At 39.0% G+C, this 13,399-nt stretch overlaps 1 long non-coding RNA gene across 1 annotated transcript; it reads left to right on the forward strand.

Annotated features, from left to right (window-relative positions):
• Positions 1-2,734: 2,734 nt before the first annotated feature.
• Positions 2,735-9,721, forward strand: LOC113975704. Its single transcript, XR_003536894.1, has 3 exons — positions 2,735-3,007; positions 7,574-7,607; positions 9,363-9,721. It is a non-coding gene; the product is annotated as an uncharacterized LOC113975704 (long non-coding RNA).
• The last annotated feature ends 3,678 nt before the right edge of the window (positions 9,722-13,399 follow it).

Consider the following 13,399-nt stretch of genomic DNA (forward strand, 5'->3'; position numbering starts at 1 on the left):
CAGAGTTCCTTATGCTGACAAGTTCAGACAATTTCAGATTCTCAGATCCCATTTCCAGGATGATTGATTACATTTGAATCTTTGTGACCTTAAAAGAGGAGCAATTTCCATGAGAAGTTGAAAGTTGCAATTTGTTCAGTAAAAGATGGCAATTTCTGCTGTTGAGAACCTAATGGAAACATATGTTCTACATATTTTAACTAAATATTTTCTGCATATTTTAACTACTTCTGATTTTAACTAAAACAAACAAACAAACAAACAAATAAGAAAAAAACCCTTTTATGTCACTGTCTATCTTTCTTAAAATTTACCAGAGTTAATGATCGCCATCTCGATTCCACAAGCTTTAAGATAAAGATGGGGGACACTTTTGTCAGAAGACAGTAAGTATCACTGAAGCTCTGTAGAACTTCGCAGGTTTAATAACCATACTTACACGTTCTCTATTTTCACTTTTTTGGCTGTTAAAATCGTCAAAGATCTTGGTGTCAAATATATACTAAATAAGAACTGAAAATAGAAAGAAAAAAGTAAAGAGAGAAGTAATTTTTGAGAAGTTTAGACATTTTATAGCTTGAAGTAGCTTGATTCAGGGAACTCTCACTTCTCTCCAGTGTGATAGTATTAGAAATAGTGACCCCTCCAAGTGTCCAGGTTTGGCAAAAAGACTGCAGTGTCAAAGCGCACTCAACACCTAAGAGTACATGACACAAAACTTTCTTCTACCTCTGTCTCAAAGCCTATTTATATGAAGCATTGACTATTCTGAACTCAGGCACATTATTCCATTTCATTGCTATTGTCCTGTATTCCAATCTCTAGTTATGTTACCTTGAAAATCATGAAATGATTTGCTGACTTCTTTCTTGAAAGGAGATTTTGTGATGTTTTATTGATGAAGAATTTTTTTAAGCAAGACATTGTGTAACCTGAATATGTTTCATGTCTCTTCCTAGAAAAGGTGATTTTAAAATATGTGAACAACGTACTCTGGTTAATTAAGTACATCTATACCTCAATAAAAAAAGACTACTGTCTGCTGGCTGATGTTGCAAAAATCTTTACTTAAAAAATTTCTTTGCAGTTTTCAGTATTGTCTTAAATACGGGAAAAGCCTTGAAATGAGTTTTTAAGTCCTGAAAACAGAACATTGAAAGTGTCTGGATGGAGATCTAACCTTTTTAAGCCTAAAAAAAAAGAGGATTTAAGAGGACTGAATAGCTCAAAGGATTAGCAATGAAAGACAGACACTTTCACATATAAACTTGTCTGAGTTCATCCAAATTCAACAGCAACTTAGGTCATCAAATTAAAAGAAGCTTTGGTGGTTCACTGGAAGTAAGTCTGTGGCTCTCAGCCCAGTTTCTAGAGAAAAGATACTCATCAAAAACATGACTCTATTTGGCATTCTGGCATACTGGAGGTCTCAGAAAAGACAAAGCAATGAAAATATACAGAGTAGTTCTCTTACAATAAGAGATAGTAGTGGCCCAGATAGAAGAGCTTGTGGGGAGCACAGCCTCCCTTTTTTCAATTGTGGATACACAATACAGTCCATAATCCAATAAAAGCAGATTTGTATAGTATTACTAATGCAGAATTGTCTAAAAACACATAATGTATTCAGTAAGTGGGAAGGAGAGTTCATGCGATTTATCACTGAATTCCTCATTCCTAAACCTAAACTCTTTATACCATAGTGTGACTTATCATTTTACATTGTTGTCATGGGCTTTCTTTTCTACAGTCCTTCTCCATAGAACTTGACCCAGATAAAGCTGGACTTCTTTCTCTCAGGGACACATGAGGAATGTATCATGCTTTTGTAAGGCATTGCTATCCTAGACACCCAGGGGACACTGGTGGGCCTCACGTACTTCAGCAGACAGTGGTGTCAAAGGCACTGAAGTCCCTGTGATGAGTCATGAGCGGAGCTGCCAGGCCGGGGGCAGATGCAGGTCACTGCCCATCCACTTGGGCTGAGACAGAGGGAATTCCACAAGCAATCGAGTCTCCTTCTTCCTCAGCTAAGCAGTCAGACAAGACTATTGCATCCAATTACCACCTCAACTTTCTTCACAAAAGTTATTCAGTTTCATGAGCAAGCATGTTTCTCCAAGTGTAAAAAATCAAAGCTAGACACTAGGAAAAAATTTTTCTGAGAAGCTACAAGTTAATAATCTTTCCTCAAGCAAAAAAGTGATGGAGGCAGAAAAATACCTTTATCCTTAGATGATTTCCTATGTATAAGCACATGAAATTCTAGCTATGTTCACATGGCTGTAAACTTATTGTCACCGGTAACCCTACAAAGACAAGTTGCATTTTCATTCAAAATATTTCTGTATGATTCTTTTCATCAAAGCACCCATGGAACTTGGTATTTAGTTCTCATTATTCCCAATCCAGTTCTCTGCCTAAGTGATCAAATTAATTCTGTGCCTAGAAATCAAATAATGTCCTTATGTAGGTGTTATGAATACACAAATGCCTACACATTATCAGACTGTTTGCCTCTTCTGCTTTAAAAATGAGGAGGGACAGGTCCAGACCACTCCAGCTATAAATGCTTTCTGTATATCATTGCACGGCACACTTGCACTCACCAAACTCAGGCTGGTGGTAAAAATAACCCTCTCTTGAAGAGCAGACGTTAAGTTATCTACTAGGGCTTCCACCTGTTAACATTTTTCAGAGAGGGGCCCTGTCTGGAAATAACTCTGTATTTCATGATGAACTCTATGTGCTTTACTGGACAGAACCAAGATGTGACTCATTGCTCTGAGCTGTGTAAAGATTACAACTGTTTCAGCCATGGAGGCTGAGATGTCCGATAATAGACAGACATCAGAGGCGGAGCTGGAAGGAGACAACAAAAATCTGGACTCTTAAGGTTTTTATTTTACCTGAAATAAATGTTTGTGCTCTCTGTGTAATCTCAAGATATTTGTCACAATAAGGAAGACATCATAGAATAGGAGCAGCAGGCTCTGCTTTCCAGAAGGTAAGAAAATGTTTGTCTCAGTTTCTATGTTTAAGCCAAGCTTCTCCCCCCTGCTGGTCACAAGATCATAACAGTGATCACTGGGATAGTCACACTTGCTGATCACTGTGTGATTCACTCATGTGTTCTTGCATTACAGGTCTTGCTCTCAGGTTATTCTCAAGTTACCTGCAAGAGTTTTGTGAAAGATTTCAAGATGTGGCAGGGAGAGAATGGACCTATATCAGGACAATATTTTTTAAAGGATACTCCTATTGCCCTAACTATCATGATACTAAATCATCATATCAAATTAAGCAGATGGCTTATTACTGAAACAAGTCAACTGTTCCCTGTACTGAGCTCCCAGTTCTTGCCTGTCTTATCAAGCTTTTATGAATTTACAGTTTTTAAATTGAAAGAAATAACATTTTAAAATTTACATGAGGTATATGTATATATATAAAACGTTCTCTGGTTTTTTTCAGCATTATGTCATGAGATTCTAGAATTCCTTGAGTCAAACTTATCTGAGTTTAAGCATTATTTGGTTATTGGGGTCATAAAATCATGCATTTAAATATTAGGAAACATACTAACAACAGTTCTGTTTAATGCAGAGATTGCTATTATCACTGAGGGATATGACAGACAAAGTAATTACAATATTTTGGATAACTGTGCACTAGCTGTACACTAGCATTGTTCTGCAAAAATAAAAAAAAAGTGCAGTACAAGATAAGCATCACATGATGAGATCTTGCTCTTACCTTACACTGAAGGTAAGTTAAATGTATGTATACAGAAAAAGAGCCACAGCAGTATATAACCACCTATTTATGAGATATGCTATGAAAAGTAATTGAAAATGTTTTGGTTTTTACATAAAATATTCCCTATTGGAAAGGATAGGGCTGGAGAGTGGGAAGAATAATTTTTTATCTTAGGATGTGGCAGCTCAAGAAAATTTCCTAGCAATGTATAACAGCGAGAATCAAAAAATCACTGGAGAGAGTGTAGCTTAGCTGTACACAATACAGTGAGGAAGAAGGTGGAGGGCAGTTTTGACTGTTAACAATCCAGAAGCTACACTATGACAAAGTGAAGACTGTACCAACACATGGGCTCATCCCTACTCCTCATGTATGTTTCCTACAGTTCCCAGTAGTGTGACCTCCCCAACATTTCCTCAGCTTGACACCCAGCAGTATAACTGCTGAGTTATCTTCAAGAGCCCTCAGTGCTGTACCAACCAAGACATACTTTTCTAGGAATTTTAACAGATGTCCCACTTTCCCACCTTTCATTTTCTCCCCCAAAATAAGAAACAACCTGCAACCACTGATGCACAGTGGTGTCAAGACACAATAGATTCCTGAACTAGTCTTTAACATCGTAGGGAAAAATTTAGCAAGTAAAACCTCAGAAATAATTCAGTACTGATATATATACTCTTTCACATGGGCAGAGCATGTCAGCACAACAACAAACAGTGGTGAAGCTTCTCTAGTAGATTAGCCTAAGAGAGATACAAGCATAATATTTTTGACAATAGATAAAGGAAAACAGAAACAACCCAAAATTTAAATATCTCTAGCAACTCTTCCCCCAAGGCTTTCCTCAGGGACAGGACAGTCCATTTGGGCATGTGCCAGTTACACAGCCAGTGACAGCCCAGTGAAACAGAGCAAGGAAAAGGGATTCTTCTCCATGTAGCTATCACATTCTGAAGAATTTTCTTCTTGTATGACTTACAGAGACAAAACAACAGAAATCCAGGTCTTTCCAAATAAACAGTGCAAAATGTCTGACTCAAGGAAGTCTGAATCTGCATTTAGTTTCCCACAGAAAAACAGCAGCTTTGTACTTCCGGTCAGCCTGTCTTATTTTAGATCACAGAAAGTATTTTCACAGATGACTTAGTGGGGTGAAAAGTTAGGATTTGATGCTACAAGATCCCAAATCTTGTTTTTTCCACTAAGGAGAACCTGTCGCTGAGTTCTCAGTGAGAGCTATGAACTGTTCCTGTATTTCTGAACAGGTTAAAGGTGATCAGTTTTAAAAGGGGATTTTAAATTAGCTTTCATGCAAGTGATTAATTTTTACTCCTTTTAAAAAATTTTTACTTTACATAAATACTTTGAACTGAGAACTCCTGTCTTGCTGACAATGAGTTTCACACCTTGGGGTGTTGCTCTTAAAAACTTTGTGCCACAGCCCACGTTGCAACACTGCAGACCATTTAAAATCTAAGGCACCATCTCATCTGGTAACCACAGTGGCAGCTCCTGGTGTTCCTGCACAAGGTAAACTCACAAGAAAAAGGGACAAAAAGTCGTGTGAGCAGAGATTACACCAGGATTGAGAAAAGCACCTGTTTGCTGTCTCTCTTACAAAACGGCAAGTTTCCTCTACCTCACTGTCTGCAGGCCTAATTCCAAATAAAGACAAGGTCTTTTTGTCTTTGCAGATGACAACACGCAAATATAACAACAGTTTACACCACCTTACTGACTTTTTCATGGTAACTATATACAATTTCTACTGCAAGAAGAAATATTTGTCTTTCTGCTAGTTTTCTATGTGCTGCTTGGTATGGCCAGTTCTTCAGCAAATAGAAAATTAATATTGTCCCACATGAAGTGGGCAGACTATTCCTAGAATTACTAGGAGAGAGGGCATAAATGATCTGCTAGGAAAAGTTTACAGCTCTCCTCTGTACGTTGTGACAACTCTATAAACTGTTAACAAATGGGCTGCACTGCGTTCAACTGCAGTTGAGGCACTTCCTGTCAGGGATTTAAAGATAACCAAGGGAATATGCTCACCTCTCAAGAGAATGCTAATAGCAGGTTTTTAATAGTAATAGACTATTGTTACCAAAAAGCATGCTGGAATATCACAGACTATATAAATTCTGTCTGAGAGGCCCATATGAGCTGCTTGTCATCTCCCAGAGTGTCTGAAAGCTCTGCAGACTGGAAGACATTTTGGAAGACGTTAAAACTCATCAACAGCACTCATGACTGAATGGATATTCCCCAACTTCCATCACAGTTACAAAGCCTCCTATACCTTACTTGTTCCTTTGTGGATCTTTGCAAAGGTACCTCACGCACACCAAGCCCTGTGCAGTTTGCTAAGCAGCGAGACTGTGCACCATGTCTGCCATATCACTGTTCATTGTGGTCAGACACTGTTCACCACATCTATTGGCTGAGCTACCTTGAACTTGTACAGCAAAAGAAATTCATTTGCTTCAAGAAGTTGAATTTGGTTTTAAACAGACTAAGTCATGTTCAGAGTGTTTCTGTACATAGTACTAGGGCAGCTCCTGCTCTGCTTCACAGCTCCCTTTGAAATATCCAGGAACACCTCTGGACTTTCAAGAGTGTTTAAATCTAGACTGAATGTGTTTGGGAATAATGTGCACATATCTAAAAATATAATTCTGATGCGTTAATTCTGGTAATGATAAAACAGGGAAAAAGGGAAAAGAGATTTTTTTTCCAGGTCTATTTTTTTTCTTTGCTCTATTAAAATAGGTGTGCATTCTATTACTTAATTTAGTGACATGAGGATTTCAGCAAAGATATTTCTTTGTGTATAAGTTCCACCTTTTTCTGGTCTTGTTTGTATATACAACTAGTATCTTACTTTAAGTATTCTCCCACATGTTCAAATATTCCTATAAACAGTTGAGAGATATCCAGAAGTCTTACAGTAGTATAATTTACAGAGTAAATAAATCACCCCATGTAAGAAAGCTATAACTATGCCAAACATTTCAAGAATGGGAGCATGGAGAAAAAGAGATTGCCAAGACATAAGTAGTATCACATCATCTCTATCTGAAATCTAACTCCTAAAGTTAAGAATTCAAGAGAATGGATTCTTCGCTGTGTATATTACTGGAGCTATAGAAGTTAAAAGAATTAGCTTAGAATACCCAGAATTGGCAGAATAGAACTAACAGTGTACTATGGTGCTAATTCAGAGCTGTATCCAAGACCACTGGCTAAAACTCATGATAGCATTGAACTGGGAAACTAATTCTGAGACCACCTCTTAACACCTCTGAGTCTGTTAGCACTCAGTTGTGTAATTACTGTGTTCATTTCAAATCACATAAAATAAAAGCACATAGAAACAGTGCTCTCAAATAGCTCAAAAAGAGGCAGCCACAGACTAAGCCTAAAAATATGATTTGGCAACTTCCAGGCACTACTAAAGAATGAAAAAATGTTTATTTATTTTCAGATAGTCTCAGTTCCTTCTTTTCTAAAATAAGGACTTATTCCATGCCAACCTCAGAAGGGAGAACTACACATTAGCTAATATCTAACCCATCCTTTGAAAAATATAGAGCTGAATGAACTTGCAAAAAGCATCAATAGATATAAGTAATACCATTATATGCAGAGAAAACAGATCATCCACAACCATCCAGCAGATAAATTGATACTACTACTCTGCTAAACAATACCTCCAGTTACTTAATAACAGTAATTTTTGGCAGCAAAAAGATAGGAGTATTTACTATTGATAGTCTCATATAATTATGTGTTATATCTGTATTTCTTGCAGACTACAATGGGAGTTCTGTGAGCTCAGCAGTTTTGTAAGTCTGAATACTTATGAATGTCATTTTTGCCAGTATGTGAATCATGTGGCCTGTAAAATCCCACCCTAGTGAGATTTTCATGTGTAGGGGAATTCATACATCTAAATTCCGACCCAGCACTATTTTATGTCCAAAATGAGTTACAGGTTACAAGAAAAGTGTGGAGAAATTCACTGCCACATTACTGGGGTGAAAAAAACCTTGGGCGAGAATTCTAAGTAGGGTTTCTTACATCTTCTTCTGAAAGTGTCAGGATTGGCCACAATTTGATTGGACTTGAACAGGCAGTGGTCTGATCTATATGACAACAGCTACCTTCCTGTGAAAATTCTGTCTAAGTATTTGTGCTCCTAGGAAAATGTAAATAGGAAGTACTTTCTATTTCTTATATCAAATAAAAGTATCTTTCTCTACTTCTGGAATACTAACAAGTCTGAACTTAGTGTCGCTGTAGGGTGTTAGCTGGGAATGGAAAATGAGAAAGGAGAAACATCCTGGAGATTTTCATGAAGCTCTGGAGCATTCCATGCATATGGAAACATTTACAGTAGCACTAGCAGTAGTGCCAAATTACCTCTTCTCACTGTAAAAGCTACATTCTGACCACAGCAACTGCAAGAAAATACATTTCTAAGGTGTCAGCTGCCACCTCTTTAATTTTGTAGGCCAGGGGGGCAGTGACACCTTGTTTCCTATGTATTGCCCTGCTCAAAATTCAGTCTATAGAGAGCAGAAGGGGAAACAGCACAGTAGAAAGAAACAAAACTCTTCTGGTCTTGGATGAGGTGGGAGAGCCACACATTGGATGCGGAGCAAAGAAGCACAGTTCTCCATCCTGCAGTTACTATCAGCTGCACGGGTAATTCCCTGGAATGCTTCTGCAGTGTCTATACATTCAAATGTACTGAAAGTAAGCCGTAACTTAAGAGTATTTAACATGTTTTGTTGCAGGCTCAAAGCTGATTGTAGGCCATTATCACCATTTTAAATATAACTCAGTTTATGTTTACATGTACTTTTAAATTATTTAGTTATCAGAAAAAAACCAAATTATTTTATCATAATGGCTATTTCTTTCCTTCCTCTGTGACAGAGTTGAACCTTTCCTAAATGACTCTTTCCAAATGAATGCCATCGTTATCGTCTTCTTCTCTTTACTCTTTTTTATTTTTATTTCTCTTTTCTTGTTCTATTTTTTCTTCTCCTTCTTTTTGTTTGTTTTTCTGGTTTTTAAATTTTTTCCTCTTTTTTTTTTCCCCTAATATATTTTGGCAGCTTTAGATGTTGTTACAGAACAACCAAGCCTGGGACACTATGGACAGGTGCTGGGCAAGATTCTTTACATAGCTCTTCTGTGACAAGGCACCTCAACCCTTGGCCTCTGTCAGCTGCTGTTCTTCTGGTCCTGCATCTACTAGTGATTTCTCCCTCTGCTCCCTGCATGTCCACACTCCCTCTTGTTCTACTCCTGGACCTCACAAGTCCTTGCCTTTATGCAGCTTCTGCAACTACAATCCTATACTGGAGAGACCCTGAGCAGAAGCTAAACTATGCAGATTCAACACCTTGGGCTGTTTATGGGTTAGGTGGACTTTGCTTTTTTTGTTTGTTTGTGAGTTGGGTTTGGTTGTTCTTTTTTCTTGTTTGTTGGTTTGTTTGTGTGGTTTCTTTTTTAGTTTTACTTAATGTTTTCTTAGAGACATAAGCCAAGGTCAGGTCTGGGTTGCAACTCTACTCCTTCCTATTTTGTAGGTGATGAAGAGAGCAGAACGGCAGCAGCCAGGATAGAGTAATTTACAGTTCCTCCGTCCCTCTGCAGTGGTGCAGACTGCTGCACTGTTCAGTGTGGCCTGCTGGATTTCAATGCACAGGCCATGGTCCCCCTCTCATACAGCACCTCTGTGCTCATCTGCTTGCATGCACTAAAGGTTTTGTGAAAAAAGGACACAGGTCGCTCACTACTATAATCAGCATATCTGCTTTGGAATTTTGTATCTGTGATATTATTATTTCTTAAAAATATATTCATGGGGGTTTTTTGTACTCACTTTTTTTTTTGTTTTGAAGAAGACTAATGATACTTGTTTGTTAGTGTGGAATGGGACATAAATTTTCTTAAAGCCTAAACACAAATCCACAAATCCAAAGATCATGTTATTTGTTGTGTTACCCTGTTGATCAGTGTCATTGGGCATAATAATCCCTCTTTCACAATCTGTGTAAGAAAGACATCATGCAATGCCATCTGCTCTTGCACTGGAAGGTCTGTCTGGGAGATGTGTGGCAATTTACATTTACACCTCAGCTTGGCATTGGACATCTGACATGCAATCAAAGGGGTCCCCAGAGTGTTGGAGTTCTTTCTACAGCCACTTGAAAGGTACTTGCTTTTGGGGTTTGGGCCTTGCAAATCCAGGAACCACGATTCTCTTTCTACTTCAGATATTAAACCAACATTGATCCTGTGTACTTTAGTGAAGATTACTGTGTTATTCCCAGCTATTCCCAGTTATTTCTCAGCTGCACAGTTTGGAAAGCAACTTTGCCACAGTGATACACTTGTAACCATCAAGAGCCACAACTAGACCTCAGAAACACGTTGTCTGTACAGAGCCTTCTTGACAACAGCCAGTGCAGCAAACGACCTTCCCTGCTGATACTCACATTTGGAAATACATTTAGTGAGATTATTTTTAACTCTTCCTGAAAGTTATAGAAGTACTGGTTTCCTACAGCAGCAGAAGGAAGCTGACATCCCAAGGGTTTTGTGCTGTGGACACATGAACTGTATAAACTCAGATGTGTGTGTGTGTGTGTAATTTCTTAAAATGTTTTGCTTCAGTTTAAACCCACATTTTTCATCTTTAATTTGAAAGTAAAATGTAGAAGGCATGTTTCCTTTGCTAAAAGGAAGTCTATGGTCACTGTCATTTCATGGACTAAATAAAATCTCCTCCTTTCTTGAAATCTCTCAGATACACAAAGTAGTCAGTAGAAGGCTTAGGTGATGTTCCCAAAATAAATTTTCTCCCTGTCTCAGTCCTTTGTTCAGAATCTGTTTTCTTTATCTCATTTTCGGATCTAATTTTCCCAGGGTTTCTATTGCATTATGTTCTCTCTGCCCTTGCTCTCAGTCTCCAAGAGAAATGCAAACCTAATTAAAGACATATGGCATTTTTAGGCTATGTTAGTTAAAGATATTTAGATTGAAAATAGGCTTGCAGGAAGCCACGGGAAGTTGTTTCCAGGCTTGGTTTTTTGGAAGAGAATTGTCACGAGCGTACTCCCAACTTACATGAAGGAGATGTAAGGAAAATATTTCATAGAGTGCCATAATTACTGTCACCAGTACAGGCTGGGATCTGACCTGCCGGAAAGTAACTTTGCAGAGAAGGACCTGGGGGTCCTGGTGGACAACAAACTGTCCATGAGCCTGCAGTGCCTTTGTGGCCAAGAGGGCCAATGGTACCCTGGTGTGTATTAGGAAGAGCATTGCTAGAAGGTTGAGGGAGGTGACCCTGCTCCTCTACTCAGCCCTAGTGAGGCCACATCTGCAGTGCTGTGTCCAAATCTGGGCTCCCCAGTACAAGAGAGACATGGAGCTCCGGGAGAGCTCCAGTGGAGGGTGACAAGGATGATCAAGGGATTGAAGTGTCTCTCTTCTATCTGAGGGAGCTGGGCCTTGTTCAGACTCGAGAAGAGCTGACTGAGAGGGGACCTCATCAACATATACAAGTATCTGAAGGGAGGGGTGCCAAGAGGATGGACCAGGCTCTTCTTGGTGGTGCCAAGCAATAGGACAGGAGGCCATGGGCAGAAACTGATGCACAGGAAATTCCACCTGAACATGAGGAAAAATTTCTTCATTGTGAGGGTAACTGTGCACTGGAACAGATTATCCAGAGAGGTTGCTAATGGTGTAATTCAGTAGCACTCCTACTAATCTTTCACTGATCACACAGTAGCTGAATCAGTATGACTCAATTTTAACATTACACTCCTAATTTGAGACTTGTGACTTGAAATCTAGGAAACCTTCCCACTACAACTTGCACGTGATATCTTTATTTTGGCAGGCAGTAGTAGTAGAGGAAAAGCATGAAGGCACACAAGAAGTTGTTTAGAACCTGAAAATTGTTGATGCTTTTGCCTAATGAGATATAAATAATATACTCTCATATATACCACCATACCACCTTAAAGAAACTCAAATTCAATTGTTGTTCAGACATCAGAGTCGGTTCAAGAAGTTTAAAACACAGTGCAATCAAGTCTCTTTTGCTAACAGAACACAGGATACTTCCTTTAGGCAATTTGAAAAGAAAAATAGAATCTATTACTCCCACATTCACCGTAACAGTGTCCCAGGACAATCACCCTGTCTTCTCTTTCACAGCCATTCTTGCCTGACCTATTCTAGAAAATTCACAGCTCTTTCCCAAAGAGTAGGGAAAGCAGCCTGCAAATTATTTTCCTTCATAAAAAGCCCACATCCATAAGAGGGCTTTTCTCATGGCATTTCAATTTATAAGACATTGACTTCATTTTCCTTGTTTGTTACTAAAAGCCAGCTTTATCCTCATGCTAATGAAAGGTCCTAAACCTTGTCTATAATGTAGCCAACAAAGATATCATTTACAAAGAATTCTGTAAACCGTGGCCCACTAGAAAAGTGAGCCACTTTATACGCCTCTACTCTGTCAGAGTTGCCCTTGCTGGTTTGACTCCATACTCCTTTGGCCTGTAGGCCACTGCTTCTCTACGTGTCTGGCTGATACACAGCTACTGCTGTTCAAGGAAATCAGAAGCCTGAAAAATCTGCAACAGCTAAACAAAATTGAATCTACCAGCTCGCAGAATCTTTTGAACCTGTATTTTCTTGGGCCTATAGTAAGTGTATATTAGAAGTTCTTCCTAAGCCTTTGAATAAGAATTTGCAGAATGTGAGGTCTAAATATTGTTGAGTTTAGTTCTGTTGAGAAAACTGTTTGGGCAGAATTTCAAACAGACCTGGCACTGAGCCCCACTAATCTTCTTATTAATGTTCTTCTTATGAATCTTCCTGATAAAACTGTGAATCCAACAGATTAGTATTGGCAGAGTCTGGATACACATTTGGATTTGGAGTAAGTGCACTATTACCTGCTGAAAAATAGAACTAAAAAAATAGCTGCACTTCTGTTGTTCAGGTGGCCCTAGCAGTTAACACACAACAGCGTTTCTTTCTGCTATCACAGTATTTGTATTTCATTCCCTCACTCAGATTAAAGCATTACCGCCGTTACCCTTCTGAACAAATTCCAAAAAGCTCATGTACTCCCAACTATTTTGTCCCTTGCTGTGCTGAGGATGGCTTCCCAGGCTACTACGGTTGCTTCTCTTCTCCCGTATTTGGAAGCTGGCCTTCAGCATGGAGATCCCTTGTGGGTTGCTGTTTAAATTCCAGAGTCACTGTTGCACAGTACCATTTCCTTCAGCTGATGTAAATCAAATACAGCATGAGTGAAAAATGTGAGTATAAGCTCGGCTAACTGCTTCGTGAGGGGAACTGTGATGAATGCAGAAAGTTTGTCTCAGGACAAAACGTTTCACAAGCACAGCGTGCTTTGCACAGGGGGATGTTGCTGAGGCCATTGCCCTCCTTTGGCAGCGGTTTGCACACTTCACCCCTGTGTACCACATGGAATTGGCAGTGCTGGTACAGGGTACAGCAGTAAAGAATGACACACTCACATGGAAAATACTGTTGCCTGGCATGAGGGACATTTTTCTATACACAGTGTCCAAAA

The sequence above is a fragment of the Neopelma chrysocephalum genome, unplaced genomic scaffold (genome assembly GCF_003984885.1).
Source record: "Neopelma chrysocephalum unplaced genomic scaffold, ASM398488v2 Primary Assembly neopelma1_143, whole genome shotgun sequence".
NCBI classification, from domain to species: Eukaryota; Metazoa; Chordata; class Aves; order Passeriformes; family Pipridae; genus Neopelma; species Neopelma chrysocephalum.